This window comes from Pteropus medius, unplaced genomic scaffold, assembly GCF_902729225.1.
Source record: "Pteropus medius unplaced genomic scaffold, Ma_sr-lr_union100, whole genome shotgun sequence".
Taxonomy (NCBI): Eukaryota; Metazoa; Chordata; class Mammalia; order Chiroptera; family Pteropodidae; genus Pteropus; species Pteropus medius.
In genome coordinates, this window is record NW_024341753.1 from 121,902 (window position 1) to 144,961 (window position 23,060).

A 23,060-nucleotide genomic window follows, 5' to 3' on the forward strand; every position below is an offset into this window, starting at 1 on the left:
GTGTGCAGGTCTCCTGGCCTGATGTTTTCAATTCAGGACACAACAATGGCAAACTCACAGTGAAATGAGGCCACTGCCCAAGGCTCGGTCAGGGATGTTATCACCACCCACCAGACGGCATGGAGGTAGTTATGAAGTAATCACGTCTCAGAGAAGGCCCAAGACAAGTGCCGGCCTTGATATATCGAACTCCTTGGCAAGAGACCTGGAAAGGGCCTGGAATTGGGAGGTCTTGGAGTCACCTATCTGCCCCCACCATGAGAAATGGCACCTGTGTCAACCCCTAAAGTTCTTCTGGGCAGCAGGCAGAGAATCACATCAGTGATTCTCACCTACCTATTCCAACAAAGGCAGCACATTCTATCATCCCCAACCTTCACCCTCAGTCTCACCTCTGCCCTGAGCTTCTGGGTCACTGATATTCACGCTTTTGCCCCAGGCCTCTTGAGTGATTCGGAAGTAAACATGAGCCACTAGTTCCTCTCTCTTACTCCACCTCGGAGCTTTTTCTCTGAGGCTGGCTCTGCCCTGACTAGACACTTCTGAAAACTAGTCATTGCCAGTCCAAGGACACTTGGAAGCCACAGAGGGGACCTCTGGGTTGAAAGGGACCACTGGATATGGTGTCACCTTCTCCGGGCTCCATGATTTACAGAGGTGAGTTGCCAAATCAGCGCTCCTTGGAGGCAGGACTAGCTGTCAATTAATCATGGCTCTTGTCCATTGAATTGATTAGGGTCAGGCCTGGGGTTCTCTCATCCTTCATTCCTCTGCTATGTCTTCCCATAACTCAGCAGCACCACACTTTTTCCAGATGCCTCATTCCATATTCCTTCACACCTCAGGATCCAAGTGAGCTCCTTGGGTTCTTCCACCTTTTTTGGCCTCCAGGCAGCCCATTTCCTTCCTACTCTATGTATTCATACTCCCTTGGTGCCAGTTCTACCGCCCTCTCTCCTCCCAGTTTGCCACTTTCCTTACCCCCTATACACATCAGTGATTCTCACCTACCTATTCCAACAAAGGCAGCACATTCTATCATCCCCAACCTTCACCCTTGACAGTTGGTTTGACAACAACAGACCTTTGGTCCACTAGCAAGCACCCTGCTCCTGGGATTTTGGCTGCTGTCAAGACCACTGCCCATCAGGCTAGGACTGCCAAGGACTGTGTCCTGGGGGCAGAAGTCTGGGTCATATGTTATTTATTAGGCCTGACCAGCACCTCAGAGTGTGATACCCCACATCCCGTTCACCAGCCATCCTTTCAGGAACACTCCCTTTCCTCCTGAGGACAGAAAGTCACAAGGCTGAGGAGACCTCGCTACACCCAATAGTGAAGGGTGTCAAAGGGAAAGGCCTCTGGTAGCCTTAAGATCCTGGCTGAGAGACCTCCTTGACTTTGGGGGTCTTCATGTGTCTGTATAAAAGGGATAGAGCCATGGATTTCTTCACTGTCCCAGCCAGCTTGGGTATAGTGGACCTGTTCTATCTCCCTTGCTCTCTAAAAAATGGAACTCAAATAGGTTTCTGGCTGGAAGTTTACAGTGTCCTTGTGTGTGCACATGTGTGTGTGGATGTTTTTGTGTGTCTAAATGTGTATGAGACAGAGATGTGGTTAGGTGATATCCAGGTTTGTGGAAGTATATGAGTGGCTTCATGTTGTGCCTCCTTGAACATTTGTATGAGAGTTCTATGAATTTCACATTTGTTTAATGTCATGGGCACATTGTGCGTTCACCTTCTGAGAGTAAGATAAAAAAAGGCACCAGATTAGACCCCAAACCCGCACACACCCAAACCCAGAATTATTAGATGGAGCTACATGAACTATCTCCCTACAATTCAGGTTTCCCACAACCTGCTCAGGCCAGCATCTAGGTCAGATTCAAAGTCTCTTTTCCTCAGGATGTAGCTGATACACTCGCCATCGGGGACCAAGGGATGCCCAGTTCTCCTCAGGCCAGAGTTCGGCCCAGGGCCCAAACTGCTGAGAAAGGGACTGAAAACATCTCTCAGATGTTTTCCTCAGAGTGAGTAAGGGACCTCCCATCAGCTCCAAGTTGACCATGGACTTCACTATCCATTTCTACTCATGTTTGGAATTTCTCATCACTAGAGTGTGCGAGGTGACCCGCATTTCCAGTGGGTATACTTATCATGTGTGAATTCCAGATCACTCAGCCATGGTCTCAGAGTCTTTGCCACACACAGCAACCAGCAATTGATTCTCAGGCACCTTTCTTGCTCCCATACCCCCATTCTCATTTGATGTCTGAAAAGAATTGTCTCAATCATCCACTGAGCATTGTTTGACTCATGGTAGGCCTCACATCCTGTACCATCCTTTAAAACTTCCATGTTGTTTCTGGAGTGCAATCACGGTAGAGTTTCAGACATATGAAATAACCTCAACAGGGCAGTACTATGAAAAGTTTGCATCCACCAGGGTTTCCGGGGACCTTATTTAGCCTGATGCCAACAGAACAAATGGCTCCCAACTATCCTTTGTTCTCGACAAGGTTATTCATTATTCTCCAAGGTCATACTTTTCTAAGCATATTGAGAAAACGTCCTGAGTGTCCCTCTGTCAGAAGCATCCCAGCCTTCTTTTCATTTTTCTTTTTCTTGCTCCCCTATTCCAGAATGGATTACCCTATCTCTCCTCCAGCTCTGGAGGATCTGACTTCTCAGGAAAAGTAGAATGCATTTTTTGGAGTCCTTCCTATATTCAAAACACAGGAGCGACATGATCTCAGGAAACACTGAGACACCAAGACTGCCACTCCTTTTCAAAGAGCACTCAGGTGACTCCCAATAATCTATGTTAGGTGACTCTGTGACAGGATGGAAAAAAATCCCAGCAAATCCAAACAATGTCCCAGTGTGAACAAAAATCTGTTGTCAAGAGAATACCAGACTAGTGTTTGGCGCTTCCAAACATGCCTCAGTCTTTCCTTTGAACTCAATGAAACCTAGCGGGGCTACGTGGCTTAACACCCTTACCAACATGTCAGGGGTGCTGCCTTCTACTCCAACATCTATCACCTGCATGGGCTGCTCAGCACCTGCGGCCTGGTGTGTCCCTTTCTCCCAAATGCAGAGCCTATTTATACACATCATTCCCCCTCTACAGCCCTTATTCTCTATTCCACACCTGTCTCATGTCTGAGCTTCTGAATTGGCTTTGGTTTGTCTGATATTTTGTTTGCTTGTCATTGTCTTGCTCTCTTTTTCAAGTACACAAGGGAGCAAAATCATAAGAGACCTGTCCCTTGCAGTCTGACATAGTTCCCTTTCCTTGATGGGGAGAGGGACTGCTCAAAGGGCCGGTCACAAAATGTACAAATCAGTTGAGGAACTCCTAAGTGGCACAGGCGTGAGATCCAGGTGGAATGCAGCTTCAAATTTCCCAGGGCTCTCCGGAGACATCCCATCTCCTGTGTAAACTCTGGTGGCCAACTCAACCACCAGCATAGAGGGTACAGCTTAAAGTATTTGTGCAAATAGAATGAATTACGACCATGATTAGGGAAGCCAAAGAAGTTAATGTCTAGCATTGGAGGCTGGCTTCTAAATATCCCGGCAGCTAATGGCTGACTCCCTGGCAGCAGATAGGGCAGGAATCGTGAGCCTTGCTTTTTCTGAGGACTCCAGGACCACTGAGGCCTGTGGAGAGTAGAAAGCAAGTCCCTCAAGTCAACCCTTGGCTAAGTCTGGGAACGAGGTCGTGAGACACACATGCGGCTGCTGCAGAAGGGGTAGGCTATTGATAGAACCTTCTATGTAGTCTTGGCCTGATATTTTCAGTTCAGGACACAACAATGGCACACTCACAGTGAAATGAGGCTACTGCACAAGACTTGATCAAGGCTGTTATAAACACCAAGCAGTTGGCATGGTGGTACGTATGAAGTAAACACATCTCAGATGTGGCCCAGGACCAGAGCTGGCCTTGATATGTCGACCACCCTGAGTGCAAGGATGAGAAAGCACCTGGAATGAAAGGTATGGGAGTCACTGCCCTATGAACACCGTGGACAATGGCAAGGCAGTGGGCAGGGTGATTCCAGTCTCTCCTTAGCCATGAGCTTCCCAGTCACCGACATTCATACCCTTACTCCAGGCCTTTTGAGTGATTCGGAAGTGAACAAAGCCAATTGTTCCTCCCTCTCGCTGCCCCCTGAAGCTTCTTCTATGAGTCAGGCTCTGTACTCCCTAGACTCTTCTGTAAACTAATCACAGCCAGGCTTAGGGTATTTGGAAACCTCAGAGAAGAGCTCTGAGTGAGAAGGTGTCAATGGATAGCACTTCACCTTCTCCATGCTCCATGATTAACAGGTGAGTTGCTCAATCAGTGCTTGGAAGCAGGACTAGCTGTCAATTAATCACGGCTATTGTCCATCGAATTGATTAGGGTCAGGCCTGGGGTTCTATCCTTCTTTCCTCTGCCGTGTCTTACCATAACTCAGCAGCCACACTCTTTTTCCAGACGCCTCATTCCATATTCCTTTTAACCTCAGGATCCAAGTTCGCTTCCAGGGTCCTTCCACCTTCTTCAGCCTCCAGGCAGCCCATTCTCTTCCTACTCCATGTATCCATACTCCCTTCCCAAGAGTTCTAGCACCCTCCTTCCTCCCATTTGACCAATTTCTTTCCTCCTCTACACACCAGTGATCCTCACCTACCTATTCCAACACAGGCAGCCTATTCTCCCCTCTCCCACTTTCACTCTGGACAGTCTGTTTGGCCACAGCAGGCCATTGATCTACCAGCAAGCTCCTTGCTCCTTAGACTTTGACTACTGTCAAGCATACCGCTCAGCCAAACTGAGGCAGCCAGGGACTGGGTCGTGGGAGTGGAGATTTGGGTCATAGGTTACTAGGCATGGCCAACACCTTAGAATGCAATTCCCCATGTCCTTTCTACCAGCCATGCTTTCAGGTCCACAACCTTTCCTCCTGAGGCTAGGAAATCACAAGGCTGAGGAGACTGAGATAGGCCCAGCTGTGAATGGTATCAAAGAGAAATGTCTCTGGAGGCCTTTAGAGCCCAGCTGAGAGGCCTACTTGACTTTGGATGTCTTCATGTGTCTGTATCCAAGGGATACAGTCATGGCTTCCCTCACTGTCCCAGATTGCTTTTGGTGTAGTAGACCTGTTCTATCTCTCTCACTCTCTAATGTACTGAGCCAAAATAGGTTTCTGGATGGGAGTTTATAGTGTCCCTGTGTGTGTACGTCTGTGCGTGTGTGTGAATGTATTTGTGTCTAAATGTGTGTGAGATTGAGATGTGGTTGTGTGATATCCAGGCTTGTGGAAGTGTGTGAGAGGTCTCAAGTTGTGCCTGCTCGAACATTTCTATGAAGGTTCTATGAAATGCATGTTTGTTTAATGTTGTGGATGCATTGTGCATCCACTTTATGAGAGTAAAATAAAGAAATGCACCAGGTAATAACACAATCCACAAACCTCCAAGCACAGATTCATTAGATGGAGCTTCATGAGCTGTCACCCCACAACCATGGGGCTGCTGACAACCTCCTCATGTCAGCATCAAGGTCAGTACCAGAATCTCCTGTCCTCAGGAGTTGGCTGCCACTCTTGGCATTAGGGAACATGGAAGGCCCAGTCCTCCTCAGGCAACAGCTCGGCCCAGAGCCCAGACTGCTCAGGAGGGGAATGGCTGTGGCTTCTCTCACGTTTTCTTCGATAGCGAGTTGTGGACCACTCATTAGCTCCAAGGTAAATTAGGACTTGAACTTCCCTCTCTACTCACTTATGGAATTCCTCGTCACCTTGTCAAAAACTATGTGAGGTGATCCATATTGCCAGTGGGTGGACATATGTGTTAATTCCAGAGAACTCAGCAGTGGAACCAGTCTTTTCCACACCCAGCGGCCAGCAATTGATTATCAGGAATGTTCTACCTCCCCCACCCCTAATCTCATTTGATGTGTGAATAGAATTGACCGAATGATCCATTGACCATTGTTTGTGTCATGGTAGGCCTCACATCCTGTACCATTCCTTAAGGAATTCAGATTGTTTGGAGGTGAGCAATCACGATAGAGTTTCAGGCAGAGTGAATCACCTCGACAGCGCTGGAAAATGAGAAAGTTGGCATCTGCCTGGGACTCTGGGAGACCTTATTTAGCCTGAGGCCAACAGAACAAATGGCTCCCAAGTACCCTTTGTTCTAGACAAGGTTGTTCATCGTTCTCTAAGGTGGAATTTTTCTAAACTTGTGGAGAAAGCGTCTCATTTGTCCCTTTGTCAGCAGTGTCCCAGCCTTTTCATTTCCCTATATCTCGCTCCCCTATTACCGAATGGATTATCCTGTCCCTCTTTCAGCTCTGGAGGAGTAGACTTCTCAGGCAGAGTTGAACGCATCCTTTTGGAATCCTTCTCATTTTCAAAACACAGGAGCACTGTGATGGACATTGTCTCAGGAAACATTGAGGCACCAGGACTACCGCTTCGCTTCAAATGGCTCTCAGCTGACTCCATCAGTCTTTACTCAGGTGGTCTGTGACAGGATGGAAAATGATCCCAGCTAATCCAAACAACGTCTCGGTGTGTCCAGAAGTCTGTCTTCAGGAGAATACCGAACAAGATTTGGTGCCTCCAAACCTCTGTGGTCTGTTCATTCGACTCAATTAAACCTAATGCTGCTTTAACACTGTAACATGTTGGGGGTGCTGCTTTCTACTCCAACATCCGTCTCCAGCATAGGCTGCTCAGCAACCTCTGCCTGCTTTATTTTTTTCTCCCAAATGCTGAGCCCCTTTACACACATGTTGTTCTCCCTCTACTCCCCTTAGTCTATGATCTACACCAGTCTCATATCTGAGGCTCTGAATTGGCTTTTTTTTGTTTGTTTGCTTGTTGATGTTTTGATCTTCTTTTCAAGTACACATGGGAGTGAAATCATAAGAGCCATATCTCTTGCAGTCTGACATAGCTCTGTTCCTTTGATGTGGAGGGGGACTGCTCAGTAGGGCCAGTCACAAAACGTGCGGAAGTGTTTAGGAACTCCTAACTGTCACAGGCATGAAAACCACACGGAACGCAGATTGAAATTTCCAGGACTGTCCGGAGAACTCCCATCTCCAGCCTAAAAACAGGTGGCTGACCAGCCCAAAAGGGTAGTTTATGGCATTTGTGCAAATAGAATGTAGATGCATGATTAGGGGGGCCAAAGTGGTTAACGTGTGGCAGTTGAGGTTGGCCTCCCAACATGCCAGCAGCTAATGGTTGGCCCCTTGGCAACAGAGAAAACGTCCTGAGCCTTGCTGCTACTGGAGTCTCCAGGACCAATGAAGCCTGTGGAGAGTAGAAAGCCAATCCCTTTATTCCGTACTGTGCTTAGGCTGGAGATGAGGTGTTTAGAGTCATTGCTGACTGTTTCAGCAGGAGTTGGCTATTGATAGAGCCTCATATGTATGCTGTAGTCTCAGCTTAACATTTTCAATATAGGACACACAAATCACACTTTTCAGTATAGGACACACAAATCACACTCTCCCACGTCCTGGTCAAGGCTGTTATCACCACCCACCAGCCAGCATGGCAGTAGATATGAAGTAATCACATCTCAGAGTAGGGCCAGAACAATAGCTGTCCTTGTTATGTCGAACCTGTGGGGCACCAGGCCTGGAAAGAACCAGGAATTGGGAGATCTGGGCATCACTGCCCTGCTGCCACCCTGGGAAATGCCACCTGCGTAAACTGCTAATCATCTGCGGGGCAACAGGCAGGGGTGCTTCCAGTCTCATCCCTGCCCTGAGATTCTGGATCACCAATATTCACGTTCTTCCCCAAGCCTCTTTAGTGATTTGGAAGTGAACATGAGCCACTGGTTTCTCCCTCCCATTCCTTCCTGTAGTTTATTCTCTGAGTCTGGCTCTGTCCTTCCTATACTCTTCTGTAAACTCTTCACTGCCAGGCCTAGGGCACTTGGATTCCCCAGAGGTGAGCTCTAGGTTTAAAGCGCCACTGGATAGGGCTTCAGCTTCTCTGGGTCAATGATTGGAAGAGATAAGTTGCCCAATCAGAGCTTTTTGGAGGCAGGATTAGCTGTCAATTAATCATGACTGTAGTCCATTGAATTGATTAGGGTCAGGCCTGGGTTATCTCCTCTTTCTTTCCTCTGCTGTGTCTTTCCATAACTCAGCAGCATCACTCTTTTTCTAGATACCTCGTTCCACATTCCTTCTAATCTCTGGATCCAAGTCTGCTCCCAGGGTTCTTTTACCTTCTTCAAACTCTATGCAGCCCATTCCCTTGCTACCCCACGTATCCATACTCCCTTGCTTCCAGTTCTACCACCCTCCCTCCTCCCATTTGACCACCTTCCTTACCCCCTCTACACACCAGTGATCCTTAGCTAACTAGTCCAACACAGACAACCCATTCTCCCCTCACCCACCATCACCTGGAACAGTCTGTTTGGTGACAGTAGGCCTTTAATCTACCAGCAAACACCCTGCTCCTGGGACCTTGGCTGCATTCAAGCCCACTGCCCAGCTCAGCTGGGGCAACCAGGGGCTGTGTCCTGGGGGCAGAAGACTGGGTCATATGTTATTAGGCCTGGCCAGCACCTCAGAATGCCATACCTCACCTACTTGCCTCCAGCCATGGTTTCAGGCACACTCCCTTTCCTTCCGAGGAAAGGAAGTCACAAGGCTGAGAAGTCTGAGCTAGGCCCAGTTTTGAAGGGCGTCAAAGGAAAGGCCTCTCAAGGCCTTTTAAGAACCTGACTGAGAGACCTCCTTAACCTTGGGAATCTTCATGTGTCCTTATGCAGATACAGCCATGGTTTTTCTCACTATCCTGGCTAGCTTAGGGAGAAAGTGCTGAGGAGTTAAAGAAGAACAAATTAGTACTTGAATGATGGTCATGGGTTGGGAGAACACAGCATAGAGAATTTAGTCAGCAGTAATGTAATATAATGGCTATATGTAGAGCCAGAGGGAAGATTGAGTTATCGGAGGGATCGTTTCTTAAACTATATAAATATCTAAGCAATATACTGTTTATTTAAAACTAATAATAAAATAAACTACTAAAAAAAAAAGATTCACTGAGGAATTTTAACGTAACCATCCTTCAGTGACATACAAATCTTTGACGCTCTAGGAAACCATTTATGCTATTTCACCAATTGAAAGGTCTCCTTCTTTGGAATCCATACGGCAATTTGTGCTTTCTTAATGGAATTACTTATTATACCATATACTCGTTTCAAAATGTTGCTAAGCTTTCTATCTCTTTATTTTTCACTCTCTCCAACTTATGTAGAATACTACGTCGCATGAATTTGATGTCCTGAAAAACACCCCTTTCTCTAGCCTGAATAATTCACTGATAGATTGAGGGGAGAAGTTTTCTGGAGAGTTCTCGGTAGTCTTAGAGAAATAATCAATCTCATTGTGTTTATTTATCACTGGAAATCCAGATGTTCACTCTAGGACATCTCTCACTACCCAGATACTTCTTTCCACCTCAACTTTACCTCCACCACCAAACTTTCCCCAGGACCTTCTGGAATTTATAGTTCATTGTCAACAATATCCCCTAAAAATTCAATTGTACCTAAGAATATTACTTTCTAATTCTTCCCATACTATACCTCTACCCAACAAAGACACTGCTACCTCAAACAGTTGCTCCCATACTTTATGTAGCATAGATCCTAGGGATAGATAGATAGCAGGTATATTTCTGTCTCTGAATTGCTTCTAGAATATTATTCGATCTCCTTTGCCACTTTTTCTAATTCCCCTGAAGTAAACGTCATCATCTTAATTTATCACCCACTAAACTCTCTTGGTCTAGTCATCTACTGGTCTCATTAATGATCCCTTGAATAAAGGGATATTTTAGCATTTGGCTTATTGGTTTCTTTCTTATTTCAATATACTTTTATTATCATAAGTGATCATGTAAAAATCCACAGGGGCATTCTATTCACAGTAGCAGGTGACAGTTGATCACTCCCTTCTATTAGGAACCTTGTTGTTTACATGGTGCATGAATTCTATATTTTCCTAGTATTCCTGCTACCACAGGAAAGTGAATTCTCAGCATCCTTTGATGAATCCTCTTGCTGACTTCTAAGTGTTGAGTAACCAGGGAACAGTCTTTGGATTTTTCCATCTGCACCCATTTTCTAGGTGATTTCATTCTGAACCATATTTCTTTCTCAAACCTAGATTGGCACCTGTGACTGTCACGCCAAGAACTATACTTGCACATTGGAAAACTTTCATAAACATAAAATCTCCAAAAATAAACTCTTGATTTCTGCTACCATCACACTTGGGGGGAGAAATGTTCAGAACAAAAAACTAACGAGTCATTTTTTTTATTTTCTCTAATATACGACATATAGTCCACCAGCAAATCCTTTTGGCTGTCTTTGGACTCCCTTACCACCATCTCTCTTGCCTACTACCAGGGTTCAAGCCGCTATCAAATCTTACCTGGAAAGTAATACATTATACTCTGTTTCTATTCCTGTCTGATAACACTAACTCACCCCCACTTCCAATCCTGCATAAAATCTAGAATAATCCTTTTATATTGGATTATGTTACCCCTTTGGACAAAACCATTCAACAGCTTTCTTTCTAAAATTTCTAGAATAAATCTCATATTGTAGTCCTGGACTACATTTCCAATGTCTTTTCCAACCAGTCTTTCAGTCACACTGACCTCCAAGCTCCCTCGAGCTTCAGGGACTTTATACTGGAAAGTCCAGAATGCTCCATACCTAGGAATCCACAAGACTTTCTTTTGACCACAGAAATTTGTATTAAAAAGACCCCAATTTCCTTCATATACTATTTGTTTATTTCCATAGTTTGTATTAGTTGGGTCATAATTTTTTGTTTGTTTGATTGCTATGTCTAACTTCTAGAACAGTGCACACTTTAAGTACTCACAAAATATTTACTGATTAAATAAATGAACTGAATCCATCAATAATTAATGGGACTAAAACATAATATAAGATAAAAATAAACTCCAAAGAAGTGTTACTTATAAACTGTAATGTCACACGCACACACACACAATTTGTGGAGCACTTTTAGTTAAAACTTGTCATTCAGTTCAGAAATCTGTATTTGGCACTGTGGAAGAGCTATTCTGCACACACAACAACAAGCTATTTTGCAAGCTTTATTGGCTTGGTTGATTTTTCTCTCTCTTAGGGTGTTTAAGCTGATAAAACTACATGTAAGAAGAGCTATGGTAATGGGAAAAGAAAAGTAAATGTTTATGTGCAAAACTATGGGCAAATAATATCTGGTTTTGCTCAGGGAAATTTAGGTTTTATGCATGTATGTTACTAGCTATTTTAAAAATTATCAAAATTCTTTTAGAAAATAACTAACTGAGAATCTAAAAGGCTCTAATTTGCTCCAAATCCAAGTAATGTTTATAAATTTATTTCCTAGTAATAAAACTATTGCAACTTTATGTACCTTCAATCATTAAAAACTTTTACACTTAGTTGATAGTAACGAATTAGGGAAAAATGGAAAATTAGCAACTTTAGTCTTGGACTGGGTTTCTTTTTTAATTCTGTTGGTTAGCATATTTTTTCTGACATATCAAAGTTCTTAAAATTTTAGTAAAGTAATAAAAATGTTAGTGTTGTTTTACATTCATATAGCTATCATTTTGAATTATAAAAATTATTGCAGAAAAGATAATTTCAGAACTTATTACATTATTTCTTCTATTAGAAAATGGCAACTTTATATTTGCCACTAGAAACTTCATCATCAGTCTTTGGAGCTACCATGAATAAAACCTATTAAAATCATACAGATCTATCAGTAAACACGTATTTTAAATCTCTTATTCAGTATAACACATCAAAAATCATTTGTTCTTATATTGTAGTAAAAATAAATCTCCCAAATTTACTTTGTATTCACCTCATAATTAACCTGTATTTAGTTTGACTAATTAAACTCACATATCTCCTAGTTTAAGATTTTATTTAAACAGGAATAAGTACACAGTTAATCCAAACAACATCATTATAGTTTCTCTGCAACATTTAAACACTTCGTTTTTACTTTAATTTTGTATCTTAATATACTTGCTCAAAGCTTTACTCTTAGCACAAAAGCAAACACTCTTGCATCTTCAGATACATATCCAATGTAGAATTTATTTGAAACACTAGAAGATGACCATTTTCATCCTGAATCTCAATATATACTTTTCTCGCATTACTTAGAAGATAGGAAATAGTATGTTTTTTATTGGTGGTTATTTATGCTAAAAAATGTACTGGAGGAAATACTTACCGCACTTTATTATTTTCTGAAACAATGAAATCACTTTAAAAAGTCATTCATAAATGACATATCTAATACTACAAAATCCACAGAGGACACTGATAATGATTCTTCTGGCACAATAATGTTAAGTTGGTGCTATTTCTTTTAATTACAATATCCTCGTAATTCCTTTTACTTGATTTAATAGGCACTAAAGTACTATAGTCTTATAATTTTAATGATACAACTTAACTATTCATATTTACAAACACTTCACACATGTTACCAAGTACACAAAAGTGACACAGATAGATAAATACCTTATGAAGTGATAGAAACTGCCATAAATAATATATATATATATATATACTTAATATATATATATATACTTATATTTTATCCTTTTTAAATTAAATTTATTGAAGTGGCATTGGTTAATAAGATTATATAGATTTCGAGTGTACATTTTGATAGTACATTATCCATATATTGCATTGTGAGCTTACCACGCAAAGCCAAATCTTCTGTCACCATATTTTGAGTCCATTTACCCTTTTCTACTATGCCCCTTTCCATCTAGTAAACACGAAACTGTTGTCTGTGTCTATCAGATTTTCTTTGTCTTGTTTGTTTTTCGCTTTCAGTTTTACATCCTACAAGAGTGAAGTAAAATGATCCTCAACATTTTATGTCTGGCTTATTTCATTTAGCACAATTATCACAAGGTCCATCCATGTTGTCGCATATGGCAGTATTCGACCTTTTTTATGGCTGAGTAATATTCCATTGTATATATGTACCATTTTTCTGTAGCCAATCATCTATCATAGGGCATTTCAGTTGTTTCCATGTCCTGGCTACCATGAATAATAAAGATATTAGATATATGCATTTTATAAACTGCAGAGAGAGTATATTAAATAATCATTAAATGATATATCCATTTAGCAGTTATGAAAAATCTCTAAAATTAACATCTATAGAAACAGTTAGATAAATATTTATGCTATTGATTGTCAATGATTGTAAATTTCCTATAAAATAATTTATCTAACTTTACCAATTGAACTTAAGTGTTTCGAACTTTTCTATAATATATTCATCTAACGAACAACACTATTGCAATATTAGATACTATGCTTCCATATCAATTATGTTTAAGTCAATATTTGCTATGAGACTGATACAGAATTTAATTATAGTTAATTTAGTGCTTTAAATAAACCATGGGATAAAAAATATGATAGTATTTCCAAGCCATAAATTATGAAAGCAAGTACAATTATGGAAAGTTAATTATAGTATGTACTCAAATATCTTTCTAAAGTCTTTTTAAAATTTTTATCTGCAAGTTTTGGCCATCTTTAACTTTATATGCATAATAGCATTAATAATATATATATATATATATATATATTTAGCTTATGTACTTATTTCAGTTTTTTAAAATTGGTTGCTTTTCTTGTCTTTAACTTCTTTTCAATATGGATTGTGTGTTAGTTTTTCCTCTTGATTTTAAAAATATTTGACTAAATACTTAATTTGTATAATTAAATTTTATTAGACTTGAACTGTTAATCTCTGTTGCTGAACTATGTGGAAAAGAATGTCCTGTTATTTGTCTTGAATTTACCTTTATCCACTTTAAGAAATGTCCTCTAGTTGTCAGGTGTCACATTTGGTCATAAAACAAAAGAATGTCTTAAAGATACAGTACCTAATCGAGAAAATGAAGGGCTGGGAGGGCAACATTGATGAACCTGGAGGGCACTGTTCTAAGAGAAATAAGTCGGAGAAAGAAAATAAATACTGATCTCACTTACAGGCAATAAAAAATGTAAACAAAAACTCTTGAGCCTAGGTCAAATATAAGTAATACTCCATGTATGCTGTGTGACCTTTCACAGGTCACTTACCCATTTTGAGCTAAAGTTTCTCATCAGTAACCTAGTAATCAAATATAACTAACTGGATTAAGTGAACAAATACATGAAAAACATTAAATATATGGTAGCTTCATTATTTCAAGTATGACTCAGCTTAATGACTCTCAAGGTGGAGAGAAAGTATTACTAATATTATCATCATCATCATCATCATCATTATCATTACTATTATCAGAAAGAGGAAAAATATCAATGCCACAGTATTTTAAAAAGTCCTAGTACAGAGCTATAAAAGAAAATTATTTTCATGTGGGTATTATATAGGGAATATCAAATATCATAGCATATTTTCACTGTAATTAGAATATTTTAAATAGCAATAAACACTATCGGAACCATAACAAAAGTGCCACATTAAATATGCATATTTTTGTTTACATGGCAAGACTACAAATTTACAGAAAATTCATTTAAAAAAGTCAACAGTCTTTGAGAAAATCAGACATACACTATAAACTATTTGATGTAAAAATATTCTGACATTACAAGACTATTAAGAATCATTTTATTTTGAAGTCTACTTGAGTCTGACTTGAGCTGTTTCTCAAAGTGGCCCTGAAGACAAAGGTGGCAGCAATAGTGATTTGTGACAACACTCCAAGGAGAAGGGACTTGCATGATGTTGCAGAAAGAACATGTTCTTTGAAGCTGGAAAACTTGAGTTCACAGTTATCTGGAAGGTTTTGAACGTGAGTAAATTATGTCAACTCTCTGAGCCTCCAACTCTCCAGCTCTAAAATGAAGAGGATATGTTTAAAAGAATGATACATGGCAGACTGAGAGAAGTCCTCAGATCTTTCCCCCTGAAACAAAAATAAGCTGAACATGTAAGACTTAACAAAAAACACCCAAACTGCACACGAGCACATCTGAGCTCAAGATCTGCACATCAGAGCTACCACAAGTCAGACTTTGGCCTCTAGGTGGTGGACTTGGAGAAATAAAGAAGCTACCTCTCGCAGATGCTGGAGCTCCTGGCAGAAGAAAGTGGAGGGGTGAAGATGAGGCGACTTCCCTGATCTTCCTGCCTGGAAGTGCTGGAACTTCTAGCAGCCAACAGCAAGGCCCAATCATCAGGGCAGAAAGCAGAGAAGAGTAATGGGAAAGCAGAGAAACAACAGTTGATATTTACTGGCCCCAGTTCCAAAACCGAGGCTGAGCTGCAGCCCCTAACCCCGAATCCAGAGGGGCCCTCCACCCGTACTCTTCAAAATGTAACACTAAGGCTCCCCAGGGAAAACTGAGCAAAAGCTGCTGACAAAAAAGCTACCTTTTGCAGACTCTGGAGTTTCCTGCAGGAGAAGGGAGAGGGGAGAAGGAGCAGCAACTTCCCTGATCAGCCTGCCTGGAAGTGCCAGAACTAGCAGCCGGCACCAGGGCTCAGTCATCGGGGCAGAAAACAAAGAAGCAGGACGAGATTGCAGAGAAACAACAGTTGATTTTCACTGGCCCCGGTTGAAAAACCGAGGCTGAGCCGCAGTCCCCAACTCCCAACCCAGAGGGTCCCTTCCCTCATACCCTCCAAGACCTATCACTGCGGAGCACCAGCGGAATCTGTGCAAGGCTACCTAAACTGTTGCTAACAGTGATAGAGACAAAAACTGAGGTAAGCGAATGTAATTAAATATCTATGAGAAAATAAAAAGACATCTATGTCTATGCCACCCTAAACAAGCCTGATCCCTCCCGATCCCATCTGATCTAGGAAGCTAAGCAGGATCAGGCCTGGTGAGTACTTGGATGGGAAACCACCAAGGAACACCAAGTGCTATAGATGTAAAAATAAAAACTAAGAGTTGTAAGCTGACAAGTTCCTTGCAATCTGTGATGTCGCCCTAATGTTGCCTTGCCTAAAATAATAAGAAATAAAGATAAAGAAAGAAAGAAAGAAAGAAAGAAAGAAAGAAAGAAAGAAAGAAAGAAAGAAAGAAAAAGAGATAGATAAATAAATAAATAAATAATCAGATAGAAAGAGAAAAATCTCCAGAAAATAAGCTTACAGACATAGAAATATGCGACTTAAATAACAGAGCATTCAAGATGGTACTTCTGAAAAAAGACAGTGAGATCCAAAACAACTCAAATTAACAATTTCAGTAACTGAAAAAAACAACTAGATGAGCAGAGCAAGGAGATTGAAACCCTCAAAAGGCACCAAATAGACCTTCTGGAGATGAAAGACACACTATAAGAGTTGAAAAATAAAATAGCAAGCTTGGGAAATAGAGTCGACCAAATGGAGGAAAAAATCAGTGATATCAAAGACAGAAATCTAGAAATAAATCTGAAGGAAGAAGAGAGAAACTGAAGAATGAAAAAAATGAAAGAGAAATTCAAGAAATAGCTGATACCATCAAGAGAGGAAACATAAGAATAATGGGCATTACTGAAGGTGAAAACAAGGAACAGGGACTAGAAAGCATTTTGAGACAAATAGTGGATGAGAATTTCCCAAATCTAAAGAATTAGCTTGAGCTTGGAATTCAAGAAGTCAACAAAACACCCAATTATCTCAACTCAAAATGGCCATTGTATTAAAGTTATCAAAAATCAATCACAAAGATGGAATTCTCAGGGCAGCCAGGGAAAAGAAGACAGTAACATATAGAGGAAAACCCATTAGATTATCATTGGACTTCTCAGCGCAAACTTTACAAGCCAGAAAGAAATGGAATCAAAGATGTAAACTATTAAGTGAAAGGAACTACCAGCCTAGAATAACGTATTCAGCTAAGCTCTCCTGTAGATATGAAGGAGAAAGTAAGACTTTTTGAGACATACAAAAATTGAGGAAATTCTCCACTATGAAGCCTGCACTACAAGAAATACTAAAAGGTGTCAGCTCACCTAAAACAAAATAAGAAAACAACAAAAAAATACATAATTAGGAGTAAAGTGATTATCAGGCAAATAGAAGCAGAGGAGTACAATCCTTACTAAGAACAGGGCAGTATAAGCCTAAGTAATAAGAGAATTGCTATAGCAAGATAGTAATGAATGTTTTGCATCTATAGGGACAAATAGAGATAACAATGACTGAAAAGGAAAAAAAAATAAAGATCCAAATTTGCAAAGGAGAAAGGAGATAAGGCACATGCAGAAGAAAAGAGACAACTGTTTATAAATATGTACTTTTTATATTTGTAATGGTAACCACACACCAAATATTCAGAACTGACATAAATAACAAAAAGCAAAAAGAACCAGAGGCAAAACCCACAAAAGCCAACCAAAATAAAGAAAACAGAAACACAAGGACAAGGAAGCAATGGAAACACTGAGTTACCAGAAGGCAAAAGATAAAATGGATATAAGAATACCTAATATTTCAATAATCACCCTAAATGTAAATGTACTGAACTCACCAATAAAAAGGCACAGAGCTGCAGATTGGATCAAAAAACAAAACCCAACCATATGCGGCCTCCAGGAGACACATTTCAGCTCCAAATGCAAATATAGGCTCAAAGTGAAAGAGTGGAAAATGATGTTTCAAGCAAATGGCATTCAGTGAAAAGTGAAAATAGTGATACTAATATCGGACGAAACAGACTTCAAAATCAAAAAAGGACACTTCATAATGATAAAGGGAATCATGCACCAAGAAAACATAACACTTATTAATATCTATGCTCCCAATCAGGGAGCCTTGAAATATGTAAAGCACTTACTAACAGAACTAAAGGAAGAAACAGACCAAAACACTTTAATAGTAGGGGAACTAAATATCTCACTGTTGGATATGCACAGATCATCCAAACAGAAAATCAATAAGAAAATAACATCCTTAAATTACACATTAGACCAACTGGATATCATCGACATTGACAGAGCCTTCCATCCCAAAACAGCTGCTTATACATTCTTCTCTAGTGCACACAAAACATTCTCAAGGATTGGCCACATACTGGGACACAGTGATAGTCTCAACAAATATAAGAGGGTACAAATCATACCAACCATATCCTCTGATCATAATACTTTGAAACTAGAGATCAAATGCAAGAAGAAATCAAGAAGAACCACAAATACAAGGAGATTCAACAACATGCTACTGAAGAATAACTGGATCAGAGAAGAAATAAAAAGGGAGATCAAGAAATACATAGAAATGAATGATAATGGTAGTACAACATATCAAAACTTTTGGGACAGGGCAAAAGCAGTCATGAGAGGAAAGTTCCTATCATTACAGGACTACCTCCAAAAACAAGAATAAGTCCAAGTAAACAACTGAATGCTTCACCTTAACAACCTAGAAAAGAAAGAAAAAATGAAGCCTAAAGTCAGCACAACGAAAAAAAAAAATCATCAATCTTAGAGGAGAAATAAATGAAATTGAAAACAAACTAAAACAAAAAACTATAGAAAAAATAAATAAGACAAGGAGCTGGTTCTTTGGGAAGGTTAATACAATTGACAAACACCTGGCTAGACTCACTGAAGAAAAAAAGAGAAAGGACACGAATAAGCAAAATCAGGGATGAAAGGTGGGAAATTATGACAGATACTGCAGAAATACAAGAATCATGTGAGAATACTATGAACAAGTATATAATAACAAATTTAGTAACCTAGAAGAAATGGACCAGTACTTAGAAAAATCCAATTTTTCTAGATTGAATCAAGAATATCTGGAAAATATAAATACACCTTTCAGCAGTATGGAAATTGAAACAATCATCAAAAACCGTCCAAAAAGTAGAAGTCCAGGACCAGATGGCTTCATCAGTAAATTTTTCGAAACATTTAAAGAGGGTTTAATACCTATTCTCCTCAAACTCTTCCAAAAAATTGAAGAGTAGGCAATACTTCTCAACTCATTTTATGAGGCCAATATCACCTTAATGTCAAAACCTAATAAAGATATCACGCACACAAAAAAAGAAAAATACACACCAATATCTCTCATGAACACAGATGCAAAAATCCTAAATAAGAATACAGCAACATATTAAAAACATTATATACCATGATCAAGTGGGCTTCATCCCAGGGGCACAGGAATGGATTGGTATATGCAAATCTATTAATGTGATGCACCACATGAACAAATTAAAAGATAAGAATATATGATCATATCAATATATGCAGAAAAAGCCTTAGACGAGATATAGCATCCAGACAATGGCCATGCTACCCTGAACACACCCGATCTCGCCTGATTTCGAAAGCTAAGCAGGGTAGGGTCTGGATAGTACTTGGATGGGAGACCACCTAAGAAGACCGGGTGCTATAGGCGTAAAAAAAAAAAAAAAGATACATCCTCTAATTATGATTAAAACACTTAATAAGATCGATATAGAAGGAAAGTACCTTAACGTATAAAGGACATCTATGACAAATCCTCAGCCAACATTATACTTAATGGTGAGAAACTAAAAACCTTTTCTCTAAGATCAGGAACAAGGCAAGGTTGTCCACTATTGCCACTGTTATTCAATATAATATTGGAAATCCTAATGAGTGCGATCAGACAAGAGAAAGATATAAAAGGCATCCACATAGGAAACAAAGAAGTCAAACTGTTACTATTCGTGGATGACATGATTCTCTGTATAGAAAACCCTAAAGACTCCACAAGAACACTGCTAGACACAATAAGCAAATACAGTAAAGTCTCTGGATACAAAATCAACTTTCAAAAATACATAACGTTCCTATACTCAAACAATGAAGCGTCAGAAAAAGAATTGAAAAAAATAATTCCCTTTGCAATTACAACAAAGGAATAAAATACCTAGGAATACATTTAATGAAACACGTGAAGGGACTATTTAATGAAAACTACAAGACCCTATTAAAAGAAATCGAAAACGATACAAAGAAATGGAAAAATATTCTGTGTTCTTAGATTGGAAGAATCAATATACTTAAAATGACCATGTTACCTAAAGCGTTATACAGATTTAATGCAATCCTCATCAAAATCCCATTGGCATTTTTTAAAGAAATAGAATACAAAACATCAGATTTGTATGAATGCACAAAAGATCCTGAATTGCCAATGCCATACTGAGAAAAAAGAATGAGGCTGAAGGCATCACTCTGCCCGACTTCAAATTACACTACCAAGTGACAGTAATCAAAACTGCATGGTATTGGCAGCAAAACGGGCACATGGAACAGTGGAACAAAATCGAGAGTCCAGAAGTAAATCCATATTTATATTGAGAGAGGAAAAGAGGCATCTGAAAAAAAAATGCAAAGCAAAGGGCCTGCAGAAATAACCGACTCAGCCAGTTAAAACTGCTCTCTCTCCCTATTCTGTCCAGTGCTCTTCAGCGAATGTTTTCCCACAGTTACATACCCACCATCAAGGACTCGCAAGCTCACATCTGTTGATTGATAGCTTGCAACCAAGTGATGTTCTTCCTTACCTCTGTAGCTGTGTAGGAATAACAAGACTGTGTAAAACTGCTTGTTATGTTACAATTAGAGCTCACTCTTTAGAGAGGAATCTGCTGAGCTGGTGCCAGCATCAATAAGTGCTACTTCCTGCTTATAGTCTCAGTGTACCGTCTCTCTGAGAACAGTGTTGATAGTGCCAAAATCGTGCATTCTACAAGGCAAAATGACCTGTAAATAGATGAGACCTGTGGTCTGGAAATTCCTCCCCACTTGCAGCCTCTTCACCCGAAGCTCCAAGTATCCATGTTGAGTAAGGAGGTACATGTGAAACCTCAGGCAAAGGAATCACGTGCCCCTTGCATGGACACTGCAAACGTATATAAGCTGTAATAAATCCAACTAGGGGGAGCACGTGCATGGAGTTGTTAACCCCACACGCTCGGCTGGCCTAATAAATTCTCCTTCCTATAACAAAGTTGTCTGAGTGTCTGAATTCCTTTGTCGGGTGTACTTCCTGCAACAATATGGGCAAATAATTTTTGATGAAAAAAAAAAAGCCAAAAACATTCAGTTGAGAAAGGAAAGCCTTTTCAATAATTGGTGCCGGAAAAATTGGAAGGCCACATGCAAAAGAATGAAACTAGACTTTTTCTATCACCACACACCAGAATTAACACAAAATGGATTAAGGACCTGAATATAACACTGGAACCAATAAAATGCATAGAAGAAAACATAGGAACTAATCTCAAGGACTTTGAACTTAATGAAGATTTTATGAATTTTACATCAAAGGCAAGGAAAGTAAAAACAAAAATAAATGAATGGGAATACATCAAACTAAAAAGCTTCTGCTCAGCAAAAGACATTGTCAACAAGGCAAAGAGACAACCATCTGAACAAGAAAATATATTTGCAAGCAATGCCTCCAATAAGAGCCTGATATCAAAAATATACAAAGAACTCATACGACTCAATAACAACAAGAAAACAAACGATCCAATCAAAAAATGGTCAGAGGACCTGAACGGATACTTCTCCCTAGAGGACATACAAATAGCCAAAAAATGTATGAAAAGATGCTCGACATTGTTAGGTATTAGGAAAATGCAAATGAAAACCACAATGAGATATCATCTCATACCTGTTATAATAGCTATAATCAACAGAACAAGTACTAACAAATGTTGGAGTTGACGCAGAGAAAAAGGAAACCTCATACTCTGCCGGTGGGACTGCAAATTGGTGCAGCCACTATAGAAAACAGTATGGAGGTTCCTCAAAAGACTAAGAATTGATCTACCATATGATCCAGCAATCCCCGTCCTGGGTATTTACCCCAAAGACTTGAAAACCCATATCTGAAAGATATTAGCACACTGATGTTCATAGCAGCACTATTCACAATGGCCAGGACATGGAAGCAACCGAAGTGTCCTACGATAGATGATTGGCTAAAGAAGCTGTGGTACATATATACAATGGAATATTACTCAGCCATAAGAAGAGATGAAATATCGCCATTTGTGACAACCTACATAGACCCCGAGATAATCATGTTAAGAGAAATAAACCAGACAGGGAATGTTGAAAACCACATGATATCACTTATATATGGGATATAAACCTAAAAGCAACAAATGAACAGGATAAATAAACAGAGACTCATGGACATGGACAATAGACTAGTCGTTAACAGAGGGTAGTGGGGGTAGATAGATGGTATAAGAGGGGTCAAATATGTGGTGACAGAAAGAAATCTAACTATGCGAGGGGAGCACACAATGCAATATATATGTGTCTTACTGTTAAATTGTACATCTGAAACTTACTGGACTTCGTTAGTCAATGTAACCAAAAAAAATTAACTAATTAAAAATAAATTTTAAAAAATAGGTGAAGCAAAGATTTTGCGTGAAATAGTCCTTTGAGGGAAAAAAGTTGTAAAGTATTTGCTTTGTTTCTCATCCCACCAGTTGTGCATACCCTGCCCCAGAAGAGGTGGGGTTGTGAGGATACATACTTTCTTCTCAATTTTAATGTTGACAACTGGAGGAAGACCACTGTGTCCTTATGTTTCATAGGGCACAGTGAATTCATGTCTGAGACCTGTTAGGTAATGCAGAATGTAAACTATAGAGATGAAAAGCTGTTGTGATGGCTGGAGCAGAGGAACAGCAAAGCGACCTTAAAAGAAGCCTGTACTCATAGAATTATGGAGGCAAAGAGCCTGTGAATGATACCCAAAGTCCACATCTGGGACACATTGCAAATGTTAGTTTTTGTAAATCCTATTTAACGGGAAGAAGTGATGAGAATGCAAACAACAAATGCTGGAGATGAACTGCTGAATTTCTCCTGAAGTAATAAAATGGAACTAAGTGAAAGATGCTGCCCTAACCAAGTTGCTGCAGGAGAGCACTCCAGTGCCAAAAGTGACCCATGAACAATGTCTCTTTTAAA

General features: G+C 39.9%; 1 pseudogene; it reads left to right on the forward strand.

Annotated features, from left to right (window-relative positions):
• Window positions 1-19,369: 19,369 nt before the first annotated feature.
• LOC120593326 (uncharacterized) lies at window positions 19,370-19,488 on the forward strand (annotated as a pseudogene).
• The last annotated feature ends 3,572 nt before the right edge of the window (window positions 19,489-23,060 follow it).